Source organism: Protopterus annectens, chromosome 2.part1 (genome assembly GCF_019279795.1).
Source record: "Protopterus annectens isolate FY-2018-M chromosome 2.part1, PAN1.0, whole genome shotgun sequence".
NCBI classification, from domain to species: Eukaryota; Metazoa; Chordata; order Ceratodontiformes; family Protopteridae; genus Protopterus; species Protopterus annectens.
The window spans coordinates 1,411,081,881-1,411,104,179 of NC_056729.1; positions in this window are offsets into that span (position 1 = coordinate 1,411,081,881).

Below are 22,299 nucleotides of genomic sequence, written 5' to 3' on the forward strand. Positions count from 1 at the left end.
GAGCATACATTGTGAATAATTCCCTTACTAAGGCTGTTGAATCAATATTATTCAAGTTTGTTTCTATTATTCTTCTCTCTTGTATTTCATGGAAGACATGTATGAATTCCTCTAGGTCATCAGCACTTGACTTTGGTGGTCATATACCACAACAATTGTTATATGTTTTAGGGTTGTCTTTATTGTCACAGTTACACAATCTATAGCATTGGTGTTATCACTGAACATGAAATAATCACAGGTTTCATAACTATCTTTAATCCTTATCATAACACCACCACCTCAATGTTGTTAGCATGTCTGTAACAGTAAAACATTTAGGCCCTGGCAGAACTGGTATTCAGTCATTGCTCTTTAACTATGTTTCACAAACAATAACAACATCAGTCTTATGGGAACGTAGCAAATTTTTCCAATAAAAAAACTTTATTATTATTGCTCCTAGCATTAGTAACCATCAAAGATGCATTAATTGTTGCTATCTGTGAACTGTTAAATTTTTAACCTGGCAAAAATCCCGCCTTGGTCAATTATTGTAAAATATCTGCTGCAAAAATCCACTTCCTTGATCTTGACAAGTGCATGCAATCTTGTCTGAACACGTGTGCCCAAAATTAGATTCAGGTGCTGTACATTTTTCCATTTTTTTTAATGGGATATTTTTTTCATGTAGGTATTTACCCAAAAGATATTTTCATTCATGGTGACATGACTCTCCTTTCTGTTTGTGATTTCTAAAAATAAGTCCTAACACCTGTACAAGCTATACTATCTAAGAGACCTGTGAGTTCCCTACTAGCAGTCAGAGAGTCCTTGCAGATGAGATTATTTGTTCTGACATGAATAAAAACAGATCTATACTTCCTTACATTAAGGCATTCTAAGACCTGCCTCACATCTTCTATTTTTGCTGCTGGCAAGCATAACACTGTTCGATGTTCATTATATTTTCTGCAACTGTAAGTATCAGTTCCTCTAATAATTGAATCTCCAATTACAAGAATATATTTTCTGGCCAGATCTGAAGAATCTTCAGCTTCTCATTCAGTACTATTTGCTCTATTAGTTGTTACAAAGGAATGATCTTCATCACCATTAGTCTTATTAATCCCACTTTTATCATTGCTTATTACATTTGCAAGCATACAGTTCTTATCCAGCTGGCTTTGTGCATCCACAACTTGAGCTGTGTTAGCAGCGTCCACCTCTCTCTCCTCTTTTTTTCTTACAGTAATTTTCTTCAGTCCTTCCACATTCAGTTTTGATTTCTTCCTTTTCACCTGCCCATTTCCTCTTTTTTTACTTTCTCTTTTGGAAAACTTAAGCTTCTTGATTTTATTAAGAAAAAAGTGTGACTGAACCACATTTAATAAATTGAAATGAATTGAGTAATGTAAAATAATCTTTTTTCTGTAGAGTGAAGGTTTATTTCATAGAAAAAATGTCATCATTCCCTGCAATCTGTGTGTTACATAACAAATCAGTGTCCTTTTTAACATGTATTCTCTGTGCTTTACAGGCATTTATCAGTTTCTTTTTCTTCTTTGTTATTTGTTGTAAAGGTCTTCCTTTCTTCTTCTTTTTATTTCCTTTTATATGCTTAGAATCCTCAGACTGCTGAATACTTGTACCAGAATTCCAAAATTGTCAGTGGCATTGTCAGTGGCATTATCTTGTTTCATAGTGTTGAGTGGTCTTTACAGATGTCCCTGTTTTTGGAGGTATGTCCCTATTTTCAGGCTTCAGTTACTCTGTCGCAGAATTTTCTGAATCCCCTTCATCACATGATCTTTGAAGTTGTCTAGTACACAAAAACAGCACTACATGGCCAACATACTAGTGGAAACAATGACTTAAAGAAAGAGTAAACGCAAGTCACATCTCCCTTTTTCTGAAACAAAAATAAATGACCCTGTCTAGTAGAATTTTACAATAAACTTCACTAACATCTACAGATTTTACACTGTGTCCTTGATATTGTGCTTATATTTTTACATCATTTTTGTCAATCTCTGTTTTTTAAACATGAGTTTCTAAGTAGTATCCCACACTCCTACTGGAACCGGGATAGTTATTTGCTATTTGGTTATCAAATCTTATACTATTCGATATCCAGAGTTTTAGCTGGATATACCCACTTTTCAATGGTCTTTGTTCTTATTTTCAATGTCTGCAGTTTGAGAGGTGTGTCCATTGGATTTATTCCATCATTGGTGGGAATGTAAATGTTAACGAATAGTAGAAAAACGTAAAGGTTTGTTGTCATATTCTATAAATTGTAGTGAGTTGTGGTTGTCAAAACCTTCCAACCTGTTGTTAGTTACTTTTGATTATGTAGCCATTATATATAGAAGGAAATTGGCACTGGTGTCAATGGCAGCCAAACATTGTATATTATCAAACTGAAAAATTAAGGAAATTGGACAAATTTATGAAAAAATGAATTAGCTCTGTTGATATCTTTAGATGTTAATACAAGTACATCTGTTGATCTAGACAAAAGGGACAAATTATGTTTGTCTTCCCCTTCTCCTTTCCCTTCCCTTTTTTGTTGCATTCTTGTGGAGTCATCTGGTGCTATTTTTATGTTTTTCCTTTTGCTGTGGTTTCTTGATTTTTCCTTTTGCATTGTTTTTCTTTTCCCTTTTTAATATTTATTCTATGTTGTGAGTGTATATATTGTATATGTAGTGCATGAAGCAACATTATTATGCTCAAATAGTTAAATGACATCCTGGTTCAGCACTACTACTATAGCACAACACTCAACCTTAACAATGTTTAGAAGTGTGCTTTACAATTGTTACGCACCCCCTATGCTCTTAGCATGATGTCTGGTGCTATAGTAGCACTGAACCAGGGTGTTTTTTCAACTATCTCATTGTAAATAACAACAGCATAACATGAAATGTGTTAATTTTAACTTCATTTCTGTCTATTGTCTACATTACACTCAATAAAAACATATTTGGAAACCCATTGCTATCCTTTCACTGAGAACATGTATAGATGTACAGCAGTTCCCAACTGCATTACTGGCTTTCAAACACTCCAAACACTTGGCCCATGCCTCTGCTGAGTGAAGAAACAATGCCAAAGTACAGCTCTCAGATGGAGGGTAGATGGGCTTATTGGGCAAGAAGTAAAACTAGAAGTAAAAAAAGGATACTGAAACAAATTACCAGCTTTCAAAGCCAACACCTGTGGTTTTTTTTTTTGTCAATTCAATACATCTGTAGCTAATTAGACGTGGAGCAGACAAGTCTCTATACATTACAAGACTTATAATTGGATCACCATTCGTAACTTAAAATTATGTGTTCTCGACAAGGATGCCAAGATTCATCTCTCAAGCGTCACTCTAGATGTGAATTTCTTGGCATCCATGTCTTGAACACATAGTAAGCAAGTTATGATTGGCAATCGTATCATAATCCTGTATATAATATATATATCATCATACATAAATGTTATAAAAAATTTTGAATAAAAGATATATCTTCATGCTGTTGTGCAGTGCATATCATTTACAAAAAAAGAAAGCTACCGCCATTGTACAGATGCTTAGGAACCCTCAGTCTGAGCAGGATTTGAAGAGTGGCAGAACATCCCTCATTTCTGGCCAGTACCAGCACTCTTTTAGTTATTTTTTACCTCAGCTTTTCCTTTATTGTCAGTACTGAAACACTAACTGCCAGATTTATGAAGCCCTTTACAGCGTGCAGGATTAGTTTAAGAGTTATTTTTGGCAATATGGCTGACGTGCAATCCAGGAATGAGCTCCCAGGATGTGCACGAGAGCTCTTAGGCTAATCCTGCACAGACCGAGCTCCTGTATGCAAATTACCCAAATTTGCAGGTGAAAACCATGCAAATGAGGGCAATTTGCGATCCAGGAAGCAGGCAGCTGTCAGGGCAGGATGAGTGCAGTCTGCAGAAATGTACTCGGTTAGTAACCAAGTACATTTCTGCAAACTACAAAACGGAGCTATGACAGCTCCAAATAAAGGCTGCATATCATTGATGAAGCATGCCAATGGCCAAGTAGAAGGCCATTGGCATTGCAAAGTGTGCAAATAATAAAAAAAAAAAAATTATTTTTTTTTTGACGATCTTGCCTGTTTAAGCATAGGGCAGCCGCGTGCAAATGGGATTGGGGGGAAAATAATAAAACAAACCTAAAATAAGCATTCTCACTAAAAGCAGTATTCTGCCATGCAAGTCAATGGCAAGCATAAGACAACCTGGCCAGTGAGTAATGATTGCTATGGGGGGAGTCTCAGTGTGGGACATGTAACTATGCATTAGCAGGCAATCCTATGCAAATGAGGGGAAGGAGAGTGAATCCCAGATTTCCCCAGGGTGTGAGGCAGGTCCCAAGAGTGTAAGAGTATAACTAGCTAGGTGCAAGACTAGGATATAGGTGACATCATTGGGGGGATGTCAGGCATACTGTATGTGGATTGGAGCCCTGTGGCTCGGGACTGCTCCTAGCTTAGCACAGCTAAGCTAGAGGTGTGTCCAAGCTGTCTAGCACTCCTTACAAAGTGTAAGTGGGTGTGCACACTGTGCACCAGGTTTCACAGAAAGAAAAAGGAAGTTAAACCAGGAAATAGCAGCTCTGTGCACATTTGAGCACTCTGTTTGAGTGGCGCGCACACAGGCTTAAACAGGAGGCTGCCAGGTGAAATGTATCAGAATCAACTAATTACACAGGCATCAGACCAGCCCAGCCTACCACTATAAACCAAGCAAACACCTTCCCCCCTGGTATTTCCACACTCTCACCACTGGTGTATACAAGCGGGGATATTTTAACAAACAAACCTACAAAATGAGAAGGGTTGCAGCAGGCAACATAGAACAACATGTGCAAGAGGCTGAGGGTGGTGAGGATGTGAATGCTGCCGAACAACCCACAGTGAGGAGACAGAGAAGAGTGTACAGACCCAGGGTAACCTACCAGGGGCTACATGAGCTGGAGATAGTGGAGCGCTATAGGGTAGACAGAGACCTCCTACAGGAAATCGTTGAGCTGTGCAGGCCACACCTGACACCACACTGGCTGAGGGGAACCCATCCCAGTGGATACCAAGGTATGTGTAGGCCGAGGTATACTAGCCACAGGTATCTCTCAAAGCACAACTAGGGATATTATGGGCATCTCACAGGCATCAGCATACAGAGTATTTCACCAGTTTCTGGATGCATACCTCCCAACCATACCGAATTACTCAGTTTTTACCGAGTTTTGGGGTTCAAATAATAGGGTGCCATGATTACCGAGTGGCACCCCTTAATTCCCAAATTTCCCGGCTTTTTATTTTAATTTTTTTCCCCTCAGCTTTTTGAGCTGACGTCATCATGTGCATGATGACATCAGCTCCATAAAACGGCCTACCAGCCTGTCGGAATTGAGCTCAAGGGCTCACGTGCATGCATTTCCAGCTGTTTCAGTCAAGCAGGAATAATTGTATTTCTGGTTTCTGCAAATGGAAAATAGTGGGTCTGCAAACAGAGAATGGCTGCTCCAGCCAAGCCATTCACATTAAGAATTGTGGGGACTGCAGTACACTGACATTCTGGGTAGCTGCTGCAGAGGTAGCAAGCCATGAGCGAATGAACAGAAACATTAAAGTAGGTAGCTGTAGCTGTTTAATTTGCACTGAGGGTTTCAGCAATCTCTGAGGGAGTAGCTGTGTGGAAATGATTTGGTAGTAGCAGGTGTGTGTGAAAGAGATCGGAAGATAGTGGGTGAGTGAATGCGTGCATGAATGAGAAAGTGGGTAAGTGAGAGAGATCGGAAGAGTATGCGCGAGTGAATGCGTGTATGAATGAGAAAGTGGGTAAGTGAGAGAGATCGGACGAGAGTGTGTGAGTGAATACGTGTATGAATGAGAAAGTGGGTATGTGAGTGGGATCAGAAGAGAGTGTGAGAGTGAATGCGGTCGTAAGTTGTGTATTTCAGAGGACCATGTGAACCAGGAGTCTCATTCCATGTTGGAATAGCTGAGTCTGTGATTGTGTTTTGTCTACAGTCGGTCATTGATCTCATTATGGTTCCTTAAAATCTGAAGACTCTAAGATTATAACACATGGTGTCTAGGATTTTTGAAAGTTCTGTGTAAATTCTGGATGGTTTCCTAGTCGGACGCTTTGTAAATTTGCTTTTCTCTATGGAGGAACCGTTTAGCTCCAATGTGTGAACAGCTCTTAATTACTATTATATAGTTTTGTTGGGTAATGTGCTCTACTAATGCTTAGAATAAATCTCTCTAAATCGGACATGCAGTTATTGGGTTGTTGTATTTAGTGAATGCTTTAATTACTGGCACAGAGAGCACGTGCTTGTTGATTTGATGTCAGTGCTGTAGTTAGCATATTGGTTGTTTAGTTATTGTTAAAAATTATTTTGCTGTTCACTCCTGTATCAGGTTTGATTGTAGGTTGTATTAATTAATTTTTGCATTTTGTTTTATTATTAGGGGATTAAGATGGCATATTCGACCCATGAGGGAGATGTTGGGTTGAAGTCTGTAGAGGAAGATGCACAGTCAGGGGATACAATCCCACTTGAGGGGGACACTGCTGAAGAACAGTTAGGAGAGGAGACTGCTATGGAAGTAGAAGTAGGGGCAGTGGAGACAGAGGCCCAGGAAATGGATGAGAAAAGTTCAAATAAACAAAAGATGCAGGGTAGGAAGGGGTGCAGATGTTGGTTTGGAAATAACACCTCATGATAGATTTTTGTTTAATATGAGCGAGGCTGCTTATTGACAGTGTTTGTCAAGTATTAAACTTGACTGCTGTCAAACCTCAGGTAAAACCAGATGATGCTAATGCTTCTGAAAAAATACCAACTTGGGTTGATTTTCCCCCCAATTGAAGAGTTTGAGTCACTCATTAAGAATGAATGGAGAAATGCGGCTAAGAAGTGGTCTATGTCTGGTCATCGCAGGAAACTGTATGCTTTCCCTAGAGAATGGACAAAGACGTGGGGTGCTTCTCCTACTGTTGATTCAGTGGTTGGTGACTTTGTAAAGAGCAGTGTAGTAACTCAACAGGGAGAGATTGTTCCTAAAGATGGTGTGGAACGTAGAATTGATTATGCTTCTCAGAGAGCTTTTACTGTATTTGGGCAAATCATTACAGCTGCTTCTGCTGCATGATCTTATGTTGCTCAGGCACTCATGTCTTGGTTAGACCAGTTTTCTTAAGCTTTGCTTGAAGATTTAAAAGAGAATAACAGTTCTTTGCTTCAGTCTAGTGCCAAGTTTCTATCTGATGCTATACACAATATTGTGAAGGCAGCAGTATTTGCTTCAGTTGCTCAGACCACAGCCAGGAGGGCATTATGATTATGCAACTTAGAAAGATCCACAGGGTTGAAAAAACACATGCTGAATCTTCCTTTTAAGGCTGATCAGCTTTTTGGAGATGGTATTAATGAGTTGATAAAGCAAGTTAGAGACACCAAGAAAAAACAGTGACACTCTTTAAGAAAAATCTTGACGACTGGATGGGAAATAGAAAATTCACCACAGGGATCGCTTCTGTGGCACTGCTTGACAGGGGCACAGGAAAATAATTTTCTTGGGTGGTGAAAGCCAGGGGAACCTTTTGGCTAGGCTTATATAGGCCCCAGGGCTAATAGCCTAGTACCTACCTATGAGCCTATGAGCCCATGAAACGACTGCTGCTTGAGTTATTATTAGGTTTTCCAGATACTGCTCCAGTAATTTAGGGAAGCGATAGAGAAGCAGGTTTTGGAGTGTTTTCTGTATGAAATAGAGTTAGAAACAGTTATTGAGGTATAGGAGTATGTACTGCTGTTTGGCTTGTTTGTAGCAGTTAAAACATTTTTTTCAATATTTAATCCATGTGAATGAAATCTCTGTGCAAAAATAGTGTGCATTATGAGAGAAAATCAGGGATGTTTTGCACAGGTAAGAAAGTATTTATAGTGAATAATGTTCTTTGTAAGGAAACAAGTGTATAATAATTGGAACTGATAAAGCATGCAGACTAGAGTAGAGGTACATAAAATGAAAACTAAATTATACAAGTTAACGTGCTTCCTGACAAGCTGATGAGAGTACATGGAAAGAAAGAAATTTATTTAGCATTTATCCTTTTTTTATCTTGTGTACTTTTGTGTGTATGCATGTGTGTGTGCGTGTGTGCGCGCACGTGTGTGTGTGTGTGTGTGTGTGTGTGTGTGTGTGTGTGTGTGTGTGTGTGTGTGTGTGTGTGTGTGTGCATGTGTAAGTAGACTTTTATGATGGAAATGTTCTGAACTGGACAGTTTTGTCATTATTGGTTCATGCATTTTGTTTCATTGCCTACTGGAAAAATGTTCAGACAATAAATTTAAAATGCTCTCTAACTTAGGTCTAACAAGTGTGCTGTATAGGAATATAATTTAATAAAATCAGGAAGGTGTATCAAAGAATGCATGTATGTTTTTTGTTTTGTGTGCAAAGAGCCTATGATTTGAAAACAGCCCAAAGGTAATCTTTATCCACCACTGGACAGATGCATTCTCTTTGGATGTGGTGTGGGTTTCAATGCTGTTTCAATGAATGTGAGTTTCAAGGGCAGAGATTTTCATTGTGAGACAGTATTGCTTTGTTTACCAGATATCTATTAGTGTTTGTGCATTGTGCTATAAAATGTAAAAATAAAATCCAAATAATCATTGTAGAAGTAAAGCAGTATGCACACATTATTGTTTATGATAAATGGGGTGAATTAGCCAGGTAATGGGACATTAGAATGGTTGTGGGGGGACTCTGGTGCCATATTTTGGTTGTCTGTTCTTCAATTTGCATTTGGAAGTTGGTATCCCACAATTCCATTGGAGTGGGTGGGGTTGCATAATTATGTTTGCAATTTTTACGTTAATCAGCGTACAGATTTGTACCTATTTTTCATGGGCCTTGTCCAGATTTTTGATGTTTCCAGGTTGAGAGGTATGCCTGGATGCCATGTCAGAACATGCCAGTGAGCACATATATTTCCTCAACACACAAGAGGTGTTGACCAGCAATATGCATCTCTTCCACCAAATAGCAAACCACCCTGGGATAGTGGGTGCTATAGACTGCATGCACTTATGCATCAAAGCACCACCGGTGAGCAGGGTAGGGCCTACATCAACTGCAGGGGCATCCCCTCCATCAGCTGCCAGGTTGTATGTGATGCCCAGGGCATTATAATGAATGTGTGCGCTGGCTGCCCTGGAAGCTATGATGATTCACACATATAGCAATTGATGCAGCTGTACCACAAATTTGCTGATGTGGACATCCCCTACGGTCACCTAGTGGGGGATGTTGGGTACCGACTGGAGCCGTGGCTGATGACACCCATCAGAAATGCACGCACACCTGAACAACAACGCCATAATGAGGCACAGGCCAGGCATATAATAGAGTGTGTGTTTGGGATGCTCAGGTTATGGTTCCAGTGTCTTGACACATCCGGTGGAGCCCTGCTGTATTGACCAGCCACATGTAGCCAAATTGTTATGGTATGTGTTATGCTACAAAATATGATCCTGCAGAAACAGCTGCAGCAGGAACAGCATGGGGCAGGGCCAGACAGCCCCCCACCAATGCCGAGGCCTGTACAGGCACAGAGTGACTCGGAGGAGGAACAACCCAAGCCTGCCCCAGTAGGCATAAGAGGGCGTGCCCAGTATGCCCTGGCCTTAGCAAAGAGGCAACGCATAGCATATGCACTGACACAGTAGGGACCCAGGGAATAACACCTCTCTCTGACTCGCACAGACAGTAAAAGGGATGCCAAACATGACACTACCTGTGCCCAACCATGTATAGGGAGTGTACTATGTGCATCCGACATAGGCAGCCCTCCAGCATCATCCTCAAGTCCGGCACACCCTCAAGGTAAGTCAATCAACCTATCAATTGCCAAAATGGAGTAGAATGTGTTTTTAGCTGTAGCTATGATATGGATGTGACCATGCAAGGGAACTGGGTGGCTGAATGTCAAGGCAGCAGACAGTAGACACCCATAGTCACATCATGACATCTGTAATACATACTGGAGTCACCATAGTAGCCAGTACTACACAGGGTGACAAATCCCACTGCAGGAAATGGCCTGAGCAACATGGGTGTCCATAAGAGCCACACATGCCAGTCAGGAAGGTTCACATACCCAACAACAGTCTCAGCCAGCAGGACAGGTGAAGACAAACACAAACAAAGCTGTACTATGGCCTCTGAATGTGCTCTATTGGTAACCCCTCCCCCAGGCCTACACAGACAGACCACAGCAGGTCAGGCAGTCGGATGTAAGTTGTGAAGGCTAGGAAGTCAGAAACTAATATGTAGGTAAACAAAGCTAGGATCTGTAGTACACTGGTAAGCCTCTAGCCAGCAAGATAGGTAAGACTACAGACTGAAATGGAGCACCTGACATACCAGTACAGTCCTAGCAAATGTGTGCAAGGGTCAGGTGCGCCCCCCCCATCCAAAATACACTTATAGTAACAGTCAGTTGTGCCCCCCCACTCCTGTGTAGAATAGTAGAAACAGTCAGGTGTCCCCCACCGCTATGCATAAATGTAGCAACAGTCATTATCAAATGACCGATGGATACCCTGTAGACACAGCATGCTACCTGTCGATGTACAACACAAAGGTCAGCACCGCAGTACAAACTACCTGGAAGCGATCCACACATGCGACACAGATGGCCATACTGGGCATGCTCACACACTTAGAGGAATGAAGGCAATGTCAGTCAATGTCAGTTAACAGCATACTGAGAGGTCATACTGAGCATGCTCACACAAACACATGAAGGCCATGTCTGCAAACACCAGTGGACCAGACATATCTGGCAGTCGCAGTTCTCAGTGCAGACATGTCAGTATGCACCACTCCTGCCTTGCACACACAGTGGATAGGAATACAGACAAATATGTAAGGACAACACACTATAATAAGTCACAGGTACACGGGCATAGATGTGTGGAAGAGGGTGACCGTGACAAGGAGCCATGCAGGCCTGTCCCAACTGGCAAACAGCCAAAGGGCCCCCAACACATGAGGTGCAGATGTAACCCACTGCAGATACTAGCCACCAGTGCCTGTCAGCATGACAGACTATGTGCAACAAGACTGTACAAGGAAGTAGCCATCTATTAGCTGCGTACATATACCTGTGACAAATGACCCCATGTGTGCCCGCATGTGGCATGTCAACCCCTGTATGAATGGGTTATGGCCCATGCACACACCGCCCTCTCCATAGCAGTAGTATGACAAACCTGCTGAAGTCATCCAATGTGAATTACACCTTTGGGAGAGCTATAGCTCAGTAATATGCATGGCGCATTCCATAACTGCATACTGCTGTCATGACTGACTAGTTAGGTAGTAGTACTAACCCCAGACCTGTCAATTGTGTGATTGTATGTTTGTGTCTGTCTCTGAATGTGTAGAGAACAATACTTTTTAGGCTACTTACACATCATACAATACATATACTCTACTTTGGCTAGGCTGCTGATGTCACTCACCTAGAAATACACATCTGTGAAAGTAATAGCCCAGTAATTGCCGTAGTGTGTTCTGTAACTGCATACTGCTGTAGTGTGATACACTAGTTAGGTAGGTGTTCGAGCCCCAGACCTAGCAACTGTGGTTGTGTGTGTGTGTGTGTGGGTCTGACTGAGGAGAGAGCAATGCTGTATAGGCTACTCAAACTCTGTACAATACATATACTCTACTTTGGCAAGGCTGCTGATGTCACTCATCTAGAAATACACCTCTGGAAAAATGATAGCCCAGTAATCGCTGTAGTGTGTTCTGTAACTGCATACTCCTGTAGTGTGATAAACCAGTTAGGTAGGGGTTCAAACCCCAGCCCTGGCAACTGTGTATGTGCGTGTCTGACTGAGTAGAGAGCAATGCTTTTTAGGCTACTCACACTCTGTACAATACATATACTCTACTTTGGCAAGGCTGCTGATGTCACTCACCTAGAAATACACCTCTGGGAATGTGATAGCCCAGTAATCACCGTAGCACATTCTGTAACTGCGTACTGCTGTAGTGTGATAAACTAGTTAGGTTAGTGTTCAAACCCCGGACCTGGCAACTGTGTGTTGGTGTGTGAATCTGTGTGTGTGTCTGACTAAGTAGCAAGCAATGCTTTTTAGGCTACTCACATTGGGAAAGTGACAGCCCAGTAATCGCCGTAGTGTGTCCTGTAACTGCGTATTGCTGTAGTGTGATTTAGAATGGTGGTAGGGTTCCATCTCCATCCATGGCAGTTCTGAATGTTTTGTGTGTGTTTCAGTGTCTGTGTATGGAGCAATGCATTATAGGCTACCCACTCGCAGTACATTATAAATGCCCTACTTTGGTAATCCTGCTGATGTCATTAATTGTGAAATACACCTTTGGGGAAGATGTACTTCAGTAATGTCCGTGGCACATACTATAACTGTGTAGTGTAGTAAACTAGTTAGGTAGGGTTCTACTCCCAGATATGACAGGTGTGTGTGTGTGCATGTGTAACTCATATCCTGTGTAGAGGTGGTTGTGAGTGTGTGACACCTGTGGGTAATGTGGAGGGGTTTTGCTATTTCATTTATTGTGGCCCTACTATATATCACAATGTCAACCATACAGGGATAACAGAAGTAAATAGCTGAGAGGCTGGGGTGCAAAGCCATACCCATATATGTGACATCAAGGCCAGCCAATCACAGTTAGCAACCCCACTGTGCCTTCAGATGTGAGTCACAACAGACATCCCATGCCTGAAAACATGTCCTGTATGGACAGATGACACTGACATCAGGGAATGCTGTCAGCATGCTATCAATGTAGGTGCAGGGTTAACCAGCTGACCATTACCAGTCCCTACCACAGGTGGGCAACACTGGCACATCTGATGATAAGCTGTGTTCACAGCATGGGCCATACACCCCAGGTACAGTTCCACATGTCACTGTACACATACATGGCAAGTGATGCACAGCACTGACCACACACAATAGTCACCCAGGTGACTAGATGATGGATGCAATATCCACCTGTGTGGGCAAATGCAGAAGCTACAGGCCTGAGCCACAATACAGACCATTGTCATCTGGCCTGATGCCAAGGTATACCCATCACCTACCCTTGTATATCCTGCTGGCACTGTTGACCACCACACACCCATGCAGACATGCACCCATGCATATCAGAACTGGCACTCTGCTCGTGTGTGTGTTGTATGGTGTGTATGTCCACATCCACATGCACTACACCCCCCAGGGCACAGTGAAGCATGATGTCTGATATCTGACACCCCCTCATACTCACTGCCCATATGACCTACATATGACCCATGTGGTGCATGTATTCCCTGCACATTGATGTGTTGTGGCAATCCAACTAGTGATGAGTTGCACTCCTGGCCCAGCCAAGTGTGTTAATGTGTGTGCATCCCTGTGTGAGTGTTCCTGTGTTAATGCTGGCACCTGTTCATGCAGACAGGCATGTGTATGTCACTACTGTATATCTACCATAATCCTGTTGCAGATGTCACTCACCATCACATATATGCTCTGAGTGCTCCCTACCAGATGACCCATGTGGCGCATCCAGTAACTGTATTGAACTGTGACAGCACTACATAGCTGTTGGAGTTTGATACCCTGTGCTGGTAGGCATGTGACACAAACATGCTTCAGTTTTATCCTCCCACCCCTCCCTGACATGTATTTGCCTCTGTCTGCCTCCCCCACTCCCTCTCTAGTGGATGTGGAGGCCCACACATGCTTTGCTTAGGCAGCAGCATATGTATTTTAAGTGATGCTCATGATCAACTGATGGCTTCTGCATGAATTGCAGCCTCCCCTAGCTGATTGCATGTGGAATAGCTGTGGTAACATTCCCATAGCCAATTGCATGGAAACGCACTCCAATACCTGGGAACATCATGGTGGTGTTGGTCCTTGTCTGTTACTGTGAGCAGGAACTAGAACTGTCATTTGGCAAACAGCATCTCAGATGGGTTGGGGATTTACCTCTAACAACATACACTGTGGAAAGAGGGCATCAAACAGGAGGGGGATGTGCTTGACCTGACTACAGACTGTAAGTGCTGCTATACTGCATATGGAGTAATGTTGGTTTAACAGTTTTGTCTGGATATGCCTGTCGTACATGTCGCAATACCTGCCATGTCAGTTCCATGTATATGAGGAATCCCCATCTGCAGGGTCATCTGCAGACTGGGCAGTGTTGTGCCTTTGGTTTCATGTGTTAGCCATGATGCATCTATCTGTGGAATGCAGAAGGTAGTGTGATGGTGAAGGCCATGACAGTTACTGACTACATATCCCTCATTGGACATATGTTGCAACAAACCCAGTTACAATGGCAGATTTATGAGGGTATCACAGCAACATGTCTATACTGGCCCTGTGTATGTGCTGTCAGCCACACCTCTGTCAACCTTTGTACATATGTCATGCATGAAGTGGTGCATATGTGCTGTACACCATAAATAGTGTCATCATATCTGATAACAAGCTAGTGATATATCAGATTGCTACACGTCATGTACATTAGGTGTTACATTTCATGCCATAACCTGAACATTCTGTGGATGTTTATACAGTACTGAGGTCTGTGTAGTGATGGTGAATGTTGGCAGTGTGTGTATTGTTAATATGTACTTTGGCCAGTGTACAGACTGTGGTAGATGTCATTGTTCTAACTCCCCTTCTATCTGATGTTATATGCTGCCACATTGTACGGTACCGTTTTACCATACAAGTTTGTAGGGCCATACACACGCATGTTCCATACCACAGACAGTCATCAGACCAAACTGTGTAGCAGCCCAGTATATGTAGGTTCATTCTGTGAGTGGCACATATGAGGATGGTGTAGAACAGATAGTCCATATACTGTACTATTATGCTAGCGTACCATATGTGGCTGTGGCTGTGTTCACATTGGTTGTGGTTATGCACTGTCACACAGGTGTATCCTACCCTGTGCTGTGACATGGCTGTCGAGCCTGCTATATATGCAGGTACTGTACAATGATATCTTTAGGATGTCTGTCAGTAGGCAATGGCACACATGTTATGAGCAGATGTCACCTTCCACACACACCATGTCTGTGAAGACAATCCCAATGACAGTAGCAATAGTCTATTAATATACCTGCTATACATACCTGGCATCCCCTTGCACTATAACTTTGGGACTATAGGGGCTGGGGTAGGGCTACACTCCATGTCCAGGACATATGGTGGAAATATATGGACATGTAATTATCCAGATAGCCATATGTATCTATATATCTATATATCTATATATCTATATATATATGTATATATATATATATATATATATATATATATATATATATATATATATATATATATATATATATATATATATATATATCTGAGTACACATGTGTAGTACTTTCAATTACCACTGTCATGGCAACCACCCACTATGAATCCCTACATCATGTGGGCATATTCCCTGTACATTCCCTGTGTGATGGACATCCTTCCTGTGTGTGGGCATCAGTGTTACAGACAGCAGGTAGCAATACCTCTTACAGGAGAACCTGCACACTTAGGGCAGCCACATATATGTAGGAGGATCAGGACATACAGATTGTGAGTAGAGTGGTGTTATGCTCTGTATAGTACTGGTGTTACAGGGTGTGCGTGTGTACATACTAGTTTACCTTGGAATGCAGTCTGTTTGCATAGCTCACTACTGTGGGCCTATCCTCTATCTGGACAGAGGTGTGCCTATCATGTATTGTCTGTCCACCACACAGGTCCTGTGTTGGATATTACACTGGCAGTGTGTGTGTTACGTGCTGTACATGGCTACATCTATTTGTGCTCCTGATGTCTTATTCCTGGATAAGGGTATGTTGCAACACATCCTGTAACACCAGCAAGTTCCAGGGTGTGTAACAGTAATAGTGCGAGTATGGCCCTGTGTTCCTGCCTTTGTCCTCCACATATATGGCAGGCTTTGTCCTGCTGTGATATGGTTGGGGTTGTTAGGTAATGGCCTATCATTAATTACTGCTAGCATTCCTTCTATCATCCCAGTCATAACGTGGACTCCCACAACATTTGTTGGCCTGGGTCCATACATGTGACAGATACATAGACATTACCACAAGTAATAAATGTCCCCCTAGGGCTTGACTACAGGGTGTAATTGGAGGCTGCTGAACTACATCTGATATTGTTGATTGTTATTTATCTTGCAGGCAAATCCTTTGTCTACTGTTGTACGAATTGAAGGGCTTGGCCTGGGCACCATAGTATGTTATATATCCACACTGTCTGCATTTACTGTTTTGTGTGGGCCTTGCGTCCATCACTGGTTATATACACCAAATTCTATGTGCTGTCAGTAATGGCATACGTTATTGTATGGTACACAAATAAAGGTTGTCTGTGTATACATACCTGTGTGTCGTGTCATGTCCTTTGAATTGTGAGTGGGTATATGTGTAATGTAAGTATTCCCTTTGTGGGGCTAGTTGCCACACTACACATGTCACAGGTACCAGTTACAGGGTTTGTGGCTGAGGGATATACATTTGACCCAGTACGTCCAAACTACATCTACATATGTATTGCTACTAATACCCTTTGTCTGTGTATATGTGTAAGTACCCATATATCTCATATATCTTATCATATATATATATATATATATATATATATATATATATATATATATATATATATATATATATATATATATATATCTACCTGCACATGATTGTCAATGTATAGATGTGTGTGCATATCTGTACCGTTGTAATGTGTACCCTTCAACATTGTACATTCATTGTGGTACAATGGCTTTTCTGCATGATATGTTACAGATATTGCCCAGACATGTACAGGTGACTTGAATTACTATAGCTGTGTTGTGGAGGGTCCTGACGTCAAGTACTGCATGTGCTGAATATTGGATTCCACAGCATATCCGTTAGGGCTGGGGAGGGTTACATAGCAGTAATTACCAGGTGTCCCTCATTTGTGCCCCCACCCCCATTAAATGTGCTCATGGTCTGTTTTTTTGCACGGAGTGGGCCAGGAGTCTGTTCTCATGTGGAAATCATATACACATGTTTATCTGTACCAACTTCAGTACACTAAGTGCAATCTTGGAGTTGATATATTTAAGTAGCAGGGGGTGTGGGGAGCTTGCCCCTCTGCATATACTTAAAGGATAATATGTTTCTGTATGTACTTGTGCTGGAATATAGTAAGTGTTGGCATTCTGTGTGTTTTCAGGATTTTGAGTTTTCAGGATTTTGAACTTTCATGATTTTGGTTGCAGGATTTTGGGCTTCAGGATTTTGGGATTTCAGGATTCTGTAGCGCTCCAATATATGTATATATATATATATATATATATATATATATATATATATATATATATATATATATATGTACATATATATATATATATATATATATATATATATATATATATATGCATAATTATATATGTGAAACCCCCATATATAGAGGGATAGAACTGGACATTGATATAGTTCTAGGTATGTATATGTATTTATACATATATATATATATATATATATATATATATATATATATATATATATATATATATATATATATATGTCTATGTATGTAGATATATATATATATATATCTATATATATATATATATATATATATATATATATATATATATATATATATATATATATATATATATATATATATATGGATATATACACAGTGAACATATTTATCTATGCACAATTGCTGTTATATGCTTATTTGTGAGTCATACATACACATATATATATATACCTATAGCTGTCTGTCTACATTTACAGATGTATATCTGTCCATATGTTCATACATGTTCACCTTATATTTGTGGCCTATACCTCATTCTCTTGGCAGTTGACATGGATGACCTTAGGACTGAGATCATTCATTTGTGCTGACATGTTCATGTTTCAGACTTATCATCTCCTTCATTATATGTGTTCTACTACATATCACTGTGGAACTTGCAATGTTTTAAGTGTATTAGAGTAATATATGACAGATATCCCTATCTGTACCCACATTATGGCGCACTATGTCCGGGATTCATGCATTAAGAGGTTGCGTGGTGTGATATTACTACATTTCCTGTGCTGTTGACTGATTGTGCTGGACGATATGTATGTGAAATAAGTGGGTATTTACATCTGTCATGGTTTGCTGTTAAATCACGTAGTGTATGATGTGCAGGGTCCTGGGTTTGGGCCTTGCAGAGGCTGTATATTTGGTTGCTGGGCAGAACACCGGCTATCGTATACAGAGTGAGTAAGGTTCATTTGAGCGGTTGTACGTGGGTGTGCGCAGGTTTTCACAGAACTAAGCAATGTTAACCTCCAGTTGCGTTTCCTTACACTCAGCTAGCATCTACTTTGCTTAATCTATGTAGGCAATGTTTACCTCCATGTAAATACACATACACACGCTTACAACTGCTTGTCCATGCTTACTACTGCTGTTTTGTACTTACACCTGCTTACTAGTGCCTTAGTCATTATGACACTTCACATGTGCATTTAAGGCAATACTCCTGTGCAAATATAAATGTTATTGTTAGAAAAATGTGTACTTAAACATATATGAAATGCTAGTTTAAAAGCAAATAGTATGTAATGCATTTTATTCTATTTTACAAGATGGCAGTAAGAATGATCTTACATGTAATTGCTTGAAGCTTTGGAGCTGCAGTGTGATTGAACTCTGACCCTGGCAGTAGCCAGCTCAGCAAGCTTATGTTTTTCACTAATGATTATCTGCTGGGTCAGGAAAATGAATGCATAAGGCATTGAATCTTTTCTTCCTTCCTCTGAGATAGTTGGCCTTGTGAATATTATCAGCACAGCTGCTAAAAGTAATGTTGCGAGAAGAACAAAGAAGCGTATTAAGAACTGAACTGACTATTGTATTCGAGCAGGACTGAAACCTTGAAAGAATAACATTTACAGAAAGACATTATAACTGACCAGGTGTTTTGCAAGGCTGTATTATTCTCATGGGAAAAAGTTTAAAAACTATAACCTCGGCACTTAAGACCATTTCCTGTATCATGTTAGACAGAATTCTATACTTGTACTGTATGTTTTTTTGCCTCCTGGTGTACACTAGTAAACTTTTTGTATATGAGCCTCCTGTGTTGTCCTAATTTATTTTTATTTAACAGTTTGGTCCTACTTTTGACCGGAAGCCCTCAACAGCTGCAGATCAGAGTCTACCGGTGGTCGAATACTGCGCAGGAGAAGCTACCGAAATGGTTCTTCTTGAAGCACAAAGACCTCCGACTGAATTGTCGTTTTGAGAGGCTGGCCACTTTTCTGATCTGTGGCCGAAGAGCGGTCTCGAACTGGTGGACCCAAGAGGCTCAGGTAGGAAGATTTTTGTCTTTTTTCTGTTTTAGATCAGGGACTAGGTTACAGTAAATGCTATTGTCATAGATTTGTTGTGCAGATCAGGGACATAAGAAATTACTGTATATTTTGTCATAGATCAGGGAAACAGAATAAGGTAGGCAGTTATTCTAGATAAACTGTGTAAGGAACTAAGATACCACGTGGTAAGAAAAAGGGTTACGTAACAGTCTTTAGACATGGGAAATCAGTGCACTAAAAAATCGCGAGATCCGCCCCTAACTGATGACGCGAAATATATGCAATTACAGTGAGCAGATAATATAAGGTATTACACAAAATGGGTTAACAAATACGAATTTGATGGTAAACTAAACAAAATTTCGTTAGTTAAACTTTTAAAACAGCTTAAATCTGACGCAGAAGGTCAGGCAAAAAAACAATGACAGTTGGGCATTCCTCAGGCACACAGGTGGATTGAGGAAGTGAACCGAAGGGAACAAAAAGTTAAAAATGCGAAGGCATTATTTTTAGACAAAGAGGATAATAATACAGTAATAGCGACGGCCCCTCCCCCTCCACCCCCTCCAATACCCTTTTTAGGATATGAAGCAGGAGGACAGACCAGTCCTCCTCCACGTTATCCTGAAGTTGCAGGGGCACTAAAAAAAACATTCATTAGAGAACCTATTGAAACTAGGTCCCGGACACGTAAAACACTTAGGGACACAGATTTATATCAAATAGGGAGAGACTCACTAGAAAAGAGCGAAGAAATCTGTCCACTAGTCGAGGTCCCAAACCCTCAGGCAGGACAGGAAGGACAGGACCCAACTCTCCTAGTGTATAGACCATGGACACCAGAAGACATTTGGAAAGCTACAGAGGGAATCCCTCACCCGAAAATTAATCATAAAAAGTTTATTCAAGATTTACAAGGTATGAGACTGAGTTACCATTTAAATGGGGAAGAAGTAGAGAAGGTAGTTAGACAAATTATAGGTCCAGACTGGCACATGATTTGTGGCACCTGGAACGCTCGTGACGCACAACTTAAGCTACTCCTACATAGTGACGCAGAGTTAGACACCAGAGTGAAAGGTCTTACAGACCGAATCTCTGAGAAATGGAAACCTAGAGTGGATTGGACTTGCATTAATCAATGCATACAACAAGATAATGAAACTGTAGATGGGTACTATGGTAGATTATTGGAATGTTTCAATAACCATAGTGGTATGACTATTCCTGAAAATCAGACAAATGATAGTGCATATGAACAACAACTGAAAAATGCATTTTTGAAAGGTTGCATTGCCCCTATCAGTAGCTTTATTACAAAGCATATGATAGATCACCGAACAAGTAGACTACAAGCCTTACTTGAGTATGCTAGGCATGCTGAAAGACATTTTAATAGTAAAAAGAAAAAGAAAACACAGGTCTTCACAGCTGAAGACTGAGCAGAAGTTTTTGTAGTACAGTCAAGTAAAAAGGGTAAGAAAAATACCCAGGGTAACAAACAATCTGACAAGAGGTCAGAAGACTTTGAAGAGAGAAAAAAGAAAGGTGAATGCTTTAAGTGCGGTAAAAAAGGACATTTAGCAAGGGATTGTAGGCTAAACAAAGAGGCGACTACAGAAGATAAAGATAAAGGTGATGAGGACTGACTATATGATAGTGATGACAATCAAGAATCATCAGGAAAAGTTAATAGACAAAAAGCAAATGTAAATGTAGTGGAAGGAACAGAGGAAGTGCAAGCAGATGTAGAGGATGAAGAAAGTGAAGTTTTAGATTTAGCATTATTGAGCCTGGAGCTCTATTTGGCAGACACCAAACCAGAAGTTACACTTCTGGTGGAAGGTAGGGAAGTGAAATTCTTGTGTGACTCAGGAGCGTCACGAACTTTGATACACCCTTCAAAGTTACCAGAACACTCTGAATCACCTGACTACATATTAGTAAAAGCAGCAAATGGACAGCTATACAGGGAACCACTCTCCCATGATATAGCAATAACTGACCCTGTTTCAGGTATGACCCAGAAAAGTAAAATTGTAGTTTCTGCAAAATGTCCAGTAAACTTACTGGGAAGAGACCTAATGCAGATATTTGGCATAACAGTAGTTCCTACTATGCAGGGTATGGAAGCACAAAGACAAATGGATACTTTTGTGGTGCGATCGGAGGGTGAGGCTTATTATTGGTACAGCCAGGATCTAGTTACGACTGGTCCAGGGGCAGTGACCAAAGAACTGATGAACGTAGCCATCAGCAAAGTCCCCTCCCTTGACACTGATCAACAGCATTTGTTACATTGTACTCTATACTACTGTAGTATGCCAGGACCCGACAAGGAATATGAGCAAGAATTGTTCAAAAATCCGGCTAATAGACTAGTGTTATGAACTTTATATTGGGATACTGAGGGTAACAGTGTAGTAAGCTGTTCATTACCTCAGGAATTCATGAAACTGTACAAATCCAATAGGCTGCCACATGTCAGTTTGACAAAGAACAAAAATGTGAAATGGGCAGACTTGGGAGAAAAAGTAACAAGATGGGAGAAACAAACTGATTTAGAATTATCAGAACAGGGAGTACAAAAACAGAAATTGAATTGGTTAACACAGACACGTCCAGCTGTACACTTACAACATAGTGAGGACAGCTGATTGGCATTTTTGCTAGAAGAAGAAGAAAAAGCCTTGTGCGATATACCAAACATTCTTTGGTCAACAGGGAAATCAGATGTAGGGCTTATTCGGACAGCAGGTCCAGTAACCATTACACCAAAATCAGCATTTAGACCACAAAAAAGACAATACC